The sequence below is a fragment of the Candoia aspera genome, chromosome 1, assembly GCF_035149785.1.
Source record: "Candoia aspera isolate rCanAsp1 chromosome 1, rCanAsp1.hap2, whole genome shotgun sequence".
NCBI classification, from domain to species: domain Eukaryota; kingdom Metazoa; phylum Chordata; class Lepidosauria; order Squamata; family Boidae; genus Candoia; species Candoia aspera.
Genome location: NC_086153.1, coordinates 275,574,964 through 275,587,152, shown reverse-complemented (window position 1 = coordinate 275,587,152; position 12,189 = coordinate 275,574,964). Strand labels below are relative to the sequence as shown.

General features: G+C 40.5%; 1 protein-coding gene across 1 annotated transcript in view; it reads right to left on the bottom strand.

Moving 5' to 3' along the window:
- Window positions 1-12,189, bottom strand: part of GALNT16 (polypeptide N-acetylgalactosaminyltransferase 16) — a 171,044-nt gene that overhangs the window by 49,484 nt on the left and 109,371 nt on the right. The window lies entirely within an intron of this gene.

Here is a 12,189-nt window from a genome sequence, read left to right as displayed (position 1 = left end):
AGCTCAGAAGGAGGAATTGCCCCATGGTGGTTCTGAAGTTTGGGAAACAAGGGAGACTGCAGAGTCCTGGAGAGATGAGTGACAAATGAAAGAGAGACTGTTCACACAAGTTCTTTGACCATTTCATTGTTAAGTCTAAACTTATATACTCCACTCATGAGAATATAATTGAATCTCTCTTGTCTTCTGAAAGGCGTTTTGAAAGCAAATTCCCTTTCATCAGATTGAACAGGAAATGGTAGAAAAGAATGCAGGACAATTTTTCTGCACAGCGCTACTTGAAATAATGTATGCATATATTTTGAACGACTGTAAAACATTCTGTCAACATTAAATATTATCCTGAGGGTCTAACTTCCCTGAAATACCCAAGATGCAGTGTTGCGGATTGCAGTACGGATGTATCTTGTGACAAACCCTGACAGCCATCTTATGTGAAGCAAAAGGGAAAATGAGTGAGCAGTCATGACGGATAACTGCGGTGTGAAGAAGTAAATTCAATAAAACAGGTTTTGACTGACAACCAATATCATCTGAACCCACCAAAACGAATCTCTTGTCAAATTCCATCATGACCTCAAGAACTTCCATTCTACCATCAATCTCAGCCTTGACCTATCTACAGAACAAGTCCAATTCCTTGAAATCATGGTAGAACAACCCAATGGACACATAAACACATTATACAGGAAACCTAGAGATTGCCATGTTTACTTACATGCTACCAGATTCTACCCAGAACACACCACCAAAACTATTGTCTATTGTGAGACTCTCAGCTACAACCACATTTGTTCTGACTCATTTCCCAGAGATGCTCAACTAATGGAATTAGTTTTAGCATTAATAAATTAATTAGAATTAATTAGGAAACAGGCATTCAAGAGACTGAACTACCTACCCAATGAGATCAAAAGACAAATTAAAAGAACCAGATTGATTTCCAGAGATGACTTACTAAAAGTCTGACCACAAAAACAGAATGACAGAACAACACTGGATGCCATCTATGGCTTGCAGCTCTAACCATTCAAATGCATTATTAATAAGCTACAGCATATATTGGACAATGACACTGTACTTTCTGTGGCACTAAGTGGCAGGCCCATATTTGCATATAGTCAATGGCCCAACCCAAAGCAGATTCTCACAAGCAACAAGTAGTAACAGGACAATGATGCTAACATGGGAACCAGACCAGATGCCTACTTTGCCCCCACATTTACACTTACAGGACCATCATAGGCCCCAACAACTACATACACAAGAGCAGCAATGCCTTCACATGTTCTTCCTCTAATGAAATATATATGATCATCTACCAGCAATGCCCCTCTGAATTCTACATAGGATAAACAGCCCTAGCTTTGCACCTAAGTATGAATAAACTTGAGTTTGACCTCAGGACTCAAGGGCAAAGTAATATCACAGCAGTTCAGCCAGGACATTCTGTTGGAGATCTCAAAGCAACCATTTTGGAAAAAAGAAAAAAGAACTTTAACAGCACAACTGAGTGAAAGTTTGCTGAACCTGCATACATCCAAAGACTATCACAACAGATCTCAACAAACACAATGGGTTTGTAACACATTACAACTGTTAATTGTTAAGGTGCTTGTAATCTGTCTCACAAGTAACCTGTATCTGCATATTCAACCCCTCTTCCCCTTCCTTCTCCCATAACTTCATCCCAATTGAAATACTACATCTGTTTAGCCACCCGATGCATGTGACGTAGTGAGCTGTAGCTCATTAAAGCTTAATGTCTTTTAATAAAATGTGTTATTTGGGAAAGATGCTGCCGGACTCCTTTCACTCTTGAAGGAAACAAAAGATGCCAGTAGGAAAATGGTTTCTGACATAGACGCACCTTTCCATTCATTCTAAAGTCTCCTTGCCCCTTGATAGGATACTTTAGATCTGACTGTATGTGAACTGAAAGTAATTCACATGCAAGTGCTATACACCTACTTCTATTTTGTAAAGTGAGCTTTAGCTATCAAGGATTATAGAATTATAGTACATGAATAAAAAGAAATAAAACTTTCTGGGTACCTGTTGCCCTCTAGCCATGTGCTGCATTAGTCACAATGGCTAATGGCTTTGGAGTATGACCGACCCCATACTAGCTAGTTCCCAAGTACTAATAATGACCGCCTTTCCTTCAGTATTGCCAGCCAGACATCAGATTCCTTTGAATCTCACTTTCCTGAAGTTAAGCTCTGAAGAGAGGGTGCATTGTTCCTTATAGGCTTCTTGGAACAGGCAGTGGCCGAGTTCTTGACAAGCGTTATCTGATTTGCTAGCCCTGCCCCACCCCACCTTAAACTGTACTCCCCAGTTTGGCTCAACATTTGCACAACCTCAGTACTCTAGCTGAGATATGAGACAAAACAGCAGCTTGCAGCAACACTCCCCTTTATAATAAAGGTGGCACCTGGTGAGCTAGAAGGAGCTTGACAGGCACATCTGGTTGGTTTGAAAGGGGGCCCTAGTGGCAGAGAAGCCAGTGGCTTTAGGGAATAAAATAATATTAGCGTGTGACGTGGCTGACCCTCCCAAACAGATATGCTCCTATGAGAATGTGCAAACATAAAAACCCTCACCCTGTTCCTCTCATCTTCAGAGTTGGTTGTTGGGGGTCTTATAAAATAATGGCAGATCTAGTAAGAGAACCTTTGAAAAAGCCATCATGCTCCTGTATTCAGAAGCTGTTCAAAGCATCCCCTTGATCAGTCGATGGCGTTGTTCTCTCTTTTTCTCTCTCTCTCTTTCCATTTTATTTTATCCTGCACAGTGGAAGCTCTCTCTCTTTCACTCCCTCTCAGCCCCTTTCTCCTATATTTCAGTGTAGCACCACTTTCCTAACATTCCCCCTTTTTGATACACTGTATGAGATCGCTATTTCTTTAGATAACACTATACACCAGCAAGGCAGACCAGTGCAGCTTTTCCGTCTCTTATTCCTTCATTTAGAAATCCTTTTCATCTTCTGCCTTTCCCCCCAAGTGTGCGACTTCCTTTTTTTATTTTCTATTCCCAAACTAAGTTGCACCCATGCAAAATGAATCCTGTCAGTATTTAATGTGTAAATGTTGTATTTTAAACTTGCTTCTTTCTTTGCTAGAGCAGGAAGCTTTAACACTGCTTCTGTAACTCTCTGGCTTTTGTTCTTGTAACAAGAAGCCTTAAAATGCTTCTTGTCCATTGCTGTGGCCAGAAGCCTTTTTCTTTGTTTGCTTTCTCAGCCTAAGGGTTCTTCCACAGAGCAGCATTTAAAGCATGGGACCTGGCTTAAAGTATGCTGGCTTAAAGAAATCCTAACTATTTTTCCAAACCCTGTTTTGCCTTGGCAGTGAAGCAGAGTAGGGATTCTGCCCATAGAAGAAATGGAGGGAGGGGGGGTTGGGGGGAGAAGGCCTCTTCTGGTGCCAGAGATCCCTCTGAGGGATCAGACAACTGGCATCAAAGTAGCCATTATTCTTATATCTCCCTCCTCCTGCCAACCCATGGCAAAAGGGGCAGGGAGAGGAAAGAGATTCATATCCTCCTCTTTCCCCCACTTTTTCCTGCCACCTGTGGGAAGATTCCCCAGAGTTCTTTTCCCTCCTAACTAAGGTCAGCTGCTAGTAGAAAAAAGCACCAATTACTCTCCTTAAAGTGTAATCCTGGGTCAGACTTGAGTGAGTGGGGCAGAGGCTTTAGCCACCTTTTGAATTGCCTGAATGATAGGTTGCTCATGCAGAGGTGCTTTGCACCAGTAACCCATCATTCGGGCTATTTTGAAAAACAGTTTTTGCCAGACTTTTTCTGAAAGCCTAAGTTCTAGGAAATAAAAAGCCCAGTTGACAGGTTGGTGGGCTGGAAGATGGTCAAGAGCTTTATACACCCCCACCTCCCCTATGCCATCAAACTGGTGGTTGGACTACTTTTGGACACAGCTTTACTAGTCTTACAGAAGACTGGTAGACAGTTTCACCCATCATCCTATCATGGACTAGAAGGACAAATTGGCAGAAATCTTGTCAATTTCACCCCAGATCCCAAATATTCCAAATTGGTTAAGTATTGCAGGGGAAGATTGGCAGCCAATAGCCACAACATCTGGAAATAGCCCACGGTGTGCAAAATGGCATTTGAGTAGGTAAAGTGGTACTTTCTCACTGCATTTATATGGGATATTCTTCTGTAGGATGACAGGCAGAGACAAGGAGGTGAAGTGAGCCTTTGTGGTCACATTACCCACTCACACCAGCTGAAATTCTTGATCTGGTATAGCAGTGCTCCAAAAACACCAGGTATATAAGGAGCCCACATAAGGCCTGAGGCATACCTGAAAATGTCTTTATAAGGACACTGGGGTTATAAGAAATGGGGCAGCAGCCAAAGACACAATGACTTGGAGGGCAGATACCAGAGATTGGGGGAAAAAGGCATGACCACAACAGTGCATCCTAGCCAGCTGGAATGGAGGAATTGCCTCCAATGGGATGAAGCACAGCAGACAAATCACAGAGCACCACTGAACGCTGTGGATGTTCCATTGAAGGGAATCATTTTCCAACATCCCCCACTTCCCCGAGCTTTCTTTGAACTCACCCATTGGCTGTCTCTTCTTAAAGTGAATGTATAGACTGTTAGCTGCTTAAAATTTCCATGTTGGCATAAGCCTTTAATTGTCCCTACTGAATACTGAGTGATTACTTGAGTGCCTTGTCATTAGCCTTTAATACATTATATAAATTGCATATGAATTATGATTTCATCATTGGACTGCCACAATACATAATAACACACAACTTACACAGTTCTGTTCTGACAGATTTGGTGCTGTAGAAGACCCCTCTACTTTCTCCCTCTATTACAAAACATATCCGAGGCTACTTTTTTACACAGATTTTAAAAACATTGAGTATAAAAACACAACCTCAGAGGTACAGATCAGTAAATGATCACATTACTACTCTGAGATTTATCCTGGAGCATGCTGCTATGTAGAGACAGCACACCAATTTCAGGTGTTGGAATACTTCCCAGATCTCCCTCAACTCTCAAAAGCCTACTGTAAATCAACTTTTGGTTTTTGCAAACATTACTGTGTGACCTTAAGTTCACCAGTGAGCCAAGGAATCCTCATATCAGCTACACTGCAGTCACATGACCCTTCTTTTCCCTCTTCCAACCTTTGCTTTCCACTGTTGATGTCCTAACAGCCAGGAACCACGCTGAGACAAGGAGTAGGCCTCTAGTGTTTTATTACTGCTACATAACAGAGAATCCTAACAAACTGAAGAAGCATGGGAAAACCCAGACATATAAACCCCAAAGACTAAGGCGGGCCCGATCTGTGTCTCTTTGAATGGCCACCTAATTCCCCAGTACTACGCATGCGCTTTACAGCCTGGATGGGAGCCCCCTGCTCGCCATCCTCACTCATGACAGTTAACCTCTTATGTACCCCCTAGCTGTCCGCACTCCCTTAAGCAGCTTGCCCATACTTAATACCACGCTTGCAGACAATAAGGCCACAGTATTCTATCCATTTTGCAAATACCATTCTTCATTTCCTCAGATTTACAACAGGGATTACAAATCCTAATCTCTACAGACCTGAAGTAATCAAAACTCCAATCCTGCTCATTCTTAACAAGTAGTAGCATTATTAATAGTACACCTAATTCAAAAGGTTTTGATTGTATACAGTAACTATCAAGGAAAGGTCAATGACTACCCCCTCAAACTGTAAAGATTATGACGGTTATTAAAATAGCACAAAATCATGACTAAGAAATTGAGTTATGTAACAAAAGGTTGTATGTGGCTTGTGTCAGATCTTTAAGCCATCTCTTCAGGATTGTAGACACAGGATCTTTCCAGCCCTATTGTTACTTGAGAGTAAACCCCAGTACCTTCTCTGTGCAAGGTAGATACTCTAAGACTTGGATATGCCCCAATCTCAGACCTCTGAAATGCGCATGATATCTGATCTGTGCCAGGGTGTCTGCAGGGCGTGATCAAAAAAAGCAAGATGCGACGCACAACAGTGACACACATAAAACACAGCATTTCAATTGCACCACCATGGCTACCACCTAGATTTTTTAAACCATACCTTACAGACACCCCTGAATCTGTGGATGATGGACCACCTGTAATGGGTTGTAAGAACAACCTTGGGAAGACAGGAGGAAGAGCCACAGTCTAGACGATGGTCTGATAAACGAAATCTGAGTCCAAAGGAGGGATGGGGGTGGAGAAGATATCTCAGAAGGGACCCTCCCGGAAAGGCAGGGGAGGGGAGAAGTGCTTTCAGACTTGCAAGATTCCATTACTGTAACCTTACAATAAATGTAGTGTTATTATTCATGGATTTGGTTTCCTGTCTGGAGGACCTTGAAGGGCTGATATCACCTTAGTATCAGCTGCAATTGGAATCTTGCTTGAGGTGAGGATTTTAAAAATCATTTTATTAGATGTGCCATATTGAGAATATGGAATAGGTATAAACCCAGGTTGTGTCCGAAAAGACCTCTGTGGATCTCAGCTCCAGAAGCATTCCACAGAAGAAAAGCAGCAGGCAAAGAGAAAGGGTTGACATACCGGGAATTATAGGAAAACCATCAAAGGGAATTTAAGATTCAATCAACAGAGCTATTAATAATGGAAGGATATAGCTGTCAATGGTTTTCCCATTTAAAGTTATCAGAAAGATTCAAAATGGAGAAGGAGACTATGGTATGGAGCAAAGCAAGTCAGAATTTAGAGTACAATTGTGCACCAATGATGAACATGTACTTGCTAAAATGTATAAACTTTTGTTGAAATTTGAAATGGAAGAACAGATTAAAGAATGTGAGCTAAGAATTATGGTTATAACATACAGATGGAGCAATGGGAAAACATGTGGTTAAAAGGGTTGAAATGTATAATAAAAAGCTTAAAGAGAACTTTTATAATATGATGTATTGTTGGTACCTGATGCCAGAGAAATTACCTAGAATGTATAAGGTGTTCCAAATGTATGTTGGAAATGTGAACAACGTCAAGGGATATTCTATCATGCTTGGTGGACATGTAAAAAAGCTTTAAAAAATTGGACTCAAATACAGACATGGATACAGAGGATTTTAAAGATGAATGTTCAATTGAAGCCAGAACTTTTCCTTTTAGGACTGAAGGATACACAGTTAGAAAAGAGTCATGGAAGATTATTTCAATACATGATTACTGCAGTGAGATTATTATATGCACAACAATGGAAAGATTCAGCACCACCCACCATGGAGGAATGGTTGGTGAAATTGACAGATCTTGCTGAGATGGATAAATTGACTTCTTTGATTAGAGTAGAGACAATGCCTACATTTATTGGTGACAGGAAACCCCTTATGGACTTTTCGCATAAAAACAAAAAAAAATGAATTTGTGATTTATGGTTTTGATGATTAGACAGGATAGATTATAGAAAGAAGAGGGTCATGATGTAACTTTCAAGAGAGGGTAAAATATAATTGCAGTTATAACTGCTGTGAATACATTGGAAGCCACTTCTTTATGTCTTTATCTTTTCCTTTATATCTTGCTCTTTCTTTTTCTATTTTCTTCTATTTTTGTTTCTTATTGCACTGTTATCTTTTTATGTTATTTCTTTTTTACTTTTTCTGTTCTAATTTAGTTTGTTGTAGTTCTTATTATTGTTCTTAAAACTTTTAATAAAAACATATAAAAAAGGAATCTTGCTTAAGGTACAATATTCTATTTTAAAAAAGATTTTGAACATATGAAAATACCAGCAGTCTGTTTGAAGGCAATTGCTTACAAAGCTTCTGCAGGCAACCAAGTGCTGGATTTAGCCTAGCACACTTATTTAAACCAGAGACTCCCCAGCCTTAGTCATTAAATTCATCAGGGCTACCTGGATGCTTGTTTTCAGACCTGCTCATTAGCCCAAGATTTCAAATTTACTCTTTGAGTCTCACCATTTTTGAAAGAGAAGTCCTGTGGGGCTTCCAACCACTCATGTGAAGCCTAGAAACTCATTAGCTAGCTCTAAAGATTTGGGCTTTAACATTTCTCATCAGTCGGACTCCATCACTGCCATTCCCCAAAGTGACATTAAACTTCTGTTTAGGAAAACAACTCTGTAATCATCTCTAACAATTTAATTGCATGTAATTTTCAACAGGTGCTACCAGAACGGCTAATTAATCAAATCAAATCAGCTCTTAATTGTCATGGAAGGCCTAATCAACTGGCTGCATTTTTGGGGGGGAAAATAGTTCTGTATTAGAGCGTGACCAGACATTACAAATAAGCAGACAGTGCAATTTTTACACTACCATTTCCTGCTTGCCAGATTTGCTGCAGTCCTGTGCAGGCTTGCAAGAAGACAATATTTGGAACAGAACAGCCTTTTTCATACTTCACATACCTCACGGCACTTCACAGTAATTACTAAGAGGAAGGGGCACTGGCTGAGTAAAGTAAAGGCGGCAGCAATTATACTCACAGTAATAATTCATGCCTAGCTGAGTGCATTCTGAACCATTTTATTGAGATACATGGCTTACCTCAAGCACCATGGAAACCTTGCTAGAGTTTTGGTTTCTGTACTTTTTTTTTTTTAAGTACCAGAAAACCAAGAATAAAAGAAACAGAGCAAAAGATGAATTTTGTCATTTTTAATTATTTTTTTATGGCATTTGTATTTATTTGTTGTTTTTGTGTTGTTGTTTCTTTTACTTTGTGAGCTGCCCAGAGTCAGTTGGAGTCGAGCAGCATGAAAAAAAATCCGATTAAATAAATAAGAGAGCTGAGATGCATAAGACACACAAGCCCACCCCCTGCCCCCCAAATACAGGTTAGGAATTCATTCAAAAGGTCACAATAGAGTGAGGTGGGGGCATTCTTCCCATGGAAGTACTCCAATATCAGAAACTGTTTCCTAGGTGAATTTTTTCCTTCTGCTGAATTTTCCCGCAAACACAAAATTCATTTGCTTATTGCACTTATCACCTCGCCTCTAGAGTTCTGTTTGTGGAACAGACTCCCCAGAGAGGCCTCCCTGATGCCTATACACTGTGGCCCTTTTTGTGCCCTATAGAAGTTATCCCCCCCCCCCCCCGCCGGCATTTTAAGAAACACCTTAGTGGTTTTAGAACCTCGGTGTTTTATTGCTGCTTATTCCCGTGATTGTGTGCTGTATTTATTGCCCTTATTACTGCTGCCGCCAATTTTTACCATATTGTGCTGTGTTGTAAGTTGGCTTTCTATTTTCTTTTATAAGTTGTTGTAATTGATTTGTACACTGCCTGAAGAGCTGCATATATAGAAAGGAACACAGTGGGAGGTCCATGAGACTGAGAAAAATCACAGCACGCTGGGAAAAATGGAAGTCAGGCCCAAGGGTTTTCTTTCTCACTGGGAGTCAGCAATACCTTCTCATCAGGATTTTATTCCTCACTGCATAAATGGGGTGCTTGCCTTTGGCTCCAGTCATACTGCAGACTCCTGCAGCCTTGCTCTTCAACCTTATAAATGAAACTGCATCCCACCCCACCCCACCCCACCCCAATCATCTTTGGTTGGACCACCTTATTATGCAAAGGGTCAAGATCAATCAGTCCTGATTCTGACCATACAAAATCTGGTAGATATTCAATGTCATGCATGAATGCCTGCTCATCTTCTCTTTACCCTTGATTCTCTTTGTAAACTGTGGCAGAGACACAAATTGCACTTTATCATCAGGTGGAAAGACTTGCATTTATAATGACTCCCAAAGCCACTGAAGATCATCAGAGTTTAATGGGGGTCAAGATGCACTGGTGCATCGTCCTTAATCCCATGGTCCAGCTCTGGACAACTGAATATGATAGAGTCAATGAGGCCTTTTTGCCAACTCTGACCAGCAACTCTTGTTCATTTAAGACAGAGATTATGGGAAAGGATCCACAGAATGGGAAGGAATTGATTTTCAGCTAGTATTTGGAATTAGCAATTTGACAATTAAGTCCATTCCTACTTCGAATTCAACTTGTACATGCTATCTCAGAGGTTGGCCTCCCTTGAGTGAAACAGTTCAGGTGGTCCTCAGGTTAAGGCCACTTGTTCAGCGACCGTTCAAACTTGCAACAATGCTAAACAAATGGGATTTAAGACAGATCCTTGGAGTTCGGGTCGTCACAGCATCCCGCGGTCACATGATTGCACCTGGCTCACGATTATGACGTCGCAGTGAGCCACAGTCATGGGATTCCAATTTCTGACATTCCCTGCTGGTTTCTCACAAGCAAAGTCAATAAGGAAGTCAGCAGGAAGCTGGAAGTCAGTCACTTGAGGTCCTTGCTTAACAACCCACACAGTCCTCACTTAGCAATGGCAACCAGGAGTGCTGGGGCTGCCATCACTAAGTGACATGGTCATGTGATGTCGTACTTTATGACTGCGTTGTTTAGCAAAGGCAGTTCTGGTCCCAATTGCCATCATAACCTGAGGACTACTTGTAAAGCAACTGTTTCAGGCAGGAACTTCTGGGTATCAAGAAAGCAAATGGTCACTTGTTTGGCTCATTGGTTTATAGCACTGGGGAGCACAAAACTGTCTTGACCTCCCTGCCACCTGCCTACTGCTCCCAGGGAGCAAATGCCCCAAGAAGAATAGCGGGATCATTGCAGAACATTTATTCTCACTAGTGTGCAGTGCCATCCTTCTGTTTGCAGTCCTGAGATAAAATGCACATCAAAAGCCCTGTTATTATTCACAAAGCAGTTTTCTCCAAGACCACAAGGCCCAAAGTGACGGAAAGGAGTTCTAATGAATAATGGATTAATGTCAGAGTTCTCTGTTGCCTTCCAGCTGAGATTCATTCTCACTGGCTCTCCATCCACCACACCACCCCCTTCCCCACTATTTTTATGACCACAGAAAAATTATTTCCCTGACTTGGTAGACTGCTAAAGGGACACTTTGAGTGAATTTTAAATATATCAAAGAGCAAAGGGCTGTTTTTTCTAGAAAAATGAAAGAGTAAATAATCTTGCTTAGAAATAAATTGGGAAAGTGGTTGGCGGAAGCATTTCTTTGCCGTAAAAAGAAAGCCAGAGCTACCAAGTTAAAGGGAATGTACTTTTAAGAATTGTGCCAGGCATTGTGCATATTTAGCTCTTTCCCAGGGCCCAAGGATGGGAAAAGAATGAAGTTGGCTAGCATTTAGCAGTTATCAGCTGTTCCTACCAGGTCATGACTACCTTATGACCAATTAATTCCCTATCTCTGCAAGAGTTTTTTAAAACCATTTAGCAATCTTTACCTATTACATTTACATCCTGTCTTGCCATCAAAAATTCTATTTCCATCTGCGCTTCCAGCAAATAAGTCATTAAACCAACACTTTCAGTATTATAGGAAACCTTTTAGGATCAAAGCACTGAAGCCAAAGTAAAAGAAGGCAGCAGCTGTAAGGGTAGAGGGAAATGCTTGGGCCCCATACCTTTTTCTGACTTATTGAAAAATAATTTATTTAGCCCAGCAGATGATAATCAGATAGGGTCCTCCATTAAGTGATAGGACTTCAGCACTTTGGAGGTCCAGATACAGTTTCAAAGAAAACCTTGGGGGAAAAGGTAGTTACTTATTACTTGTTGTTTTAAATATCTGTTTCTTTGCTCTGGAATCTGCATAATGTGTGTTATTCAAGGTGGCCAGCCTTCAAGGCCATAGAACTTTTACACTGAGAAATAGATTCTTGGAACTCTATAATTCATGCAAGTACATACCCAGTTCCTAGGAGGAAAGTATATTTTTCAAGAAATATTTTATTTCATGTTTTGCTACCATTTGATTTCTTTTCCTTGTAATAAACCTGCTTTAATCTAAAACCTTTCTGTCTCTGAATCCACCCTACATGCAGTGTTATACACCACTGTTGAAAAGATATCAAGGTTTCTGTAAAATGTGGGGCAACTTGAAGTACATAGACTATTATTATTATTATTATTATATTATAAATAGTGGTGGTTGCTGATGATAGTGATTTGAAGTATTTAATTTAAAAATGGTGTGTGTGTGAAATGCAAGTACAGGATTAAAGTTTTTGTTTTGTTTTAAAATGATCCTGATAATAATGTTATGAATTCACAAAGAGCAATGCCTCTAAAAATCCAGAAGGATGTAGAACAAAGATCAAAC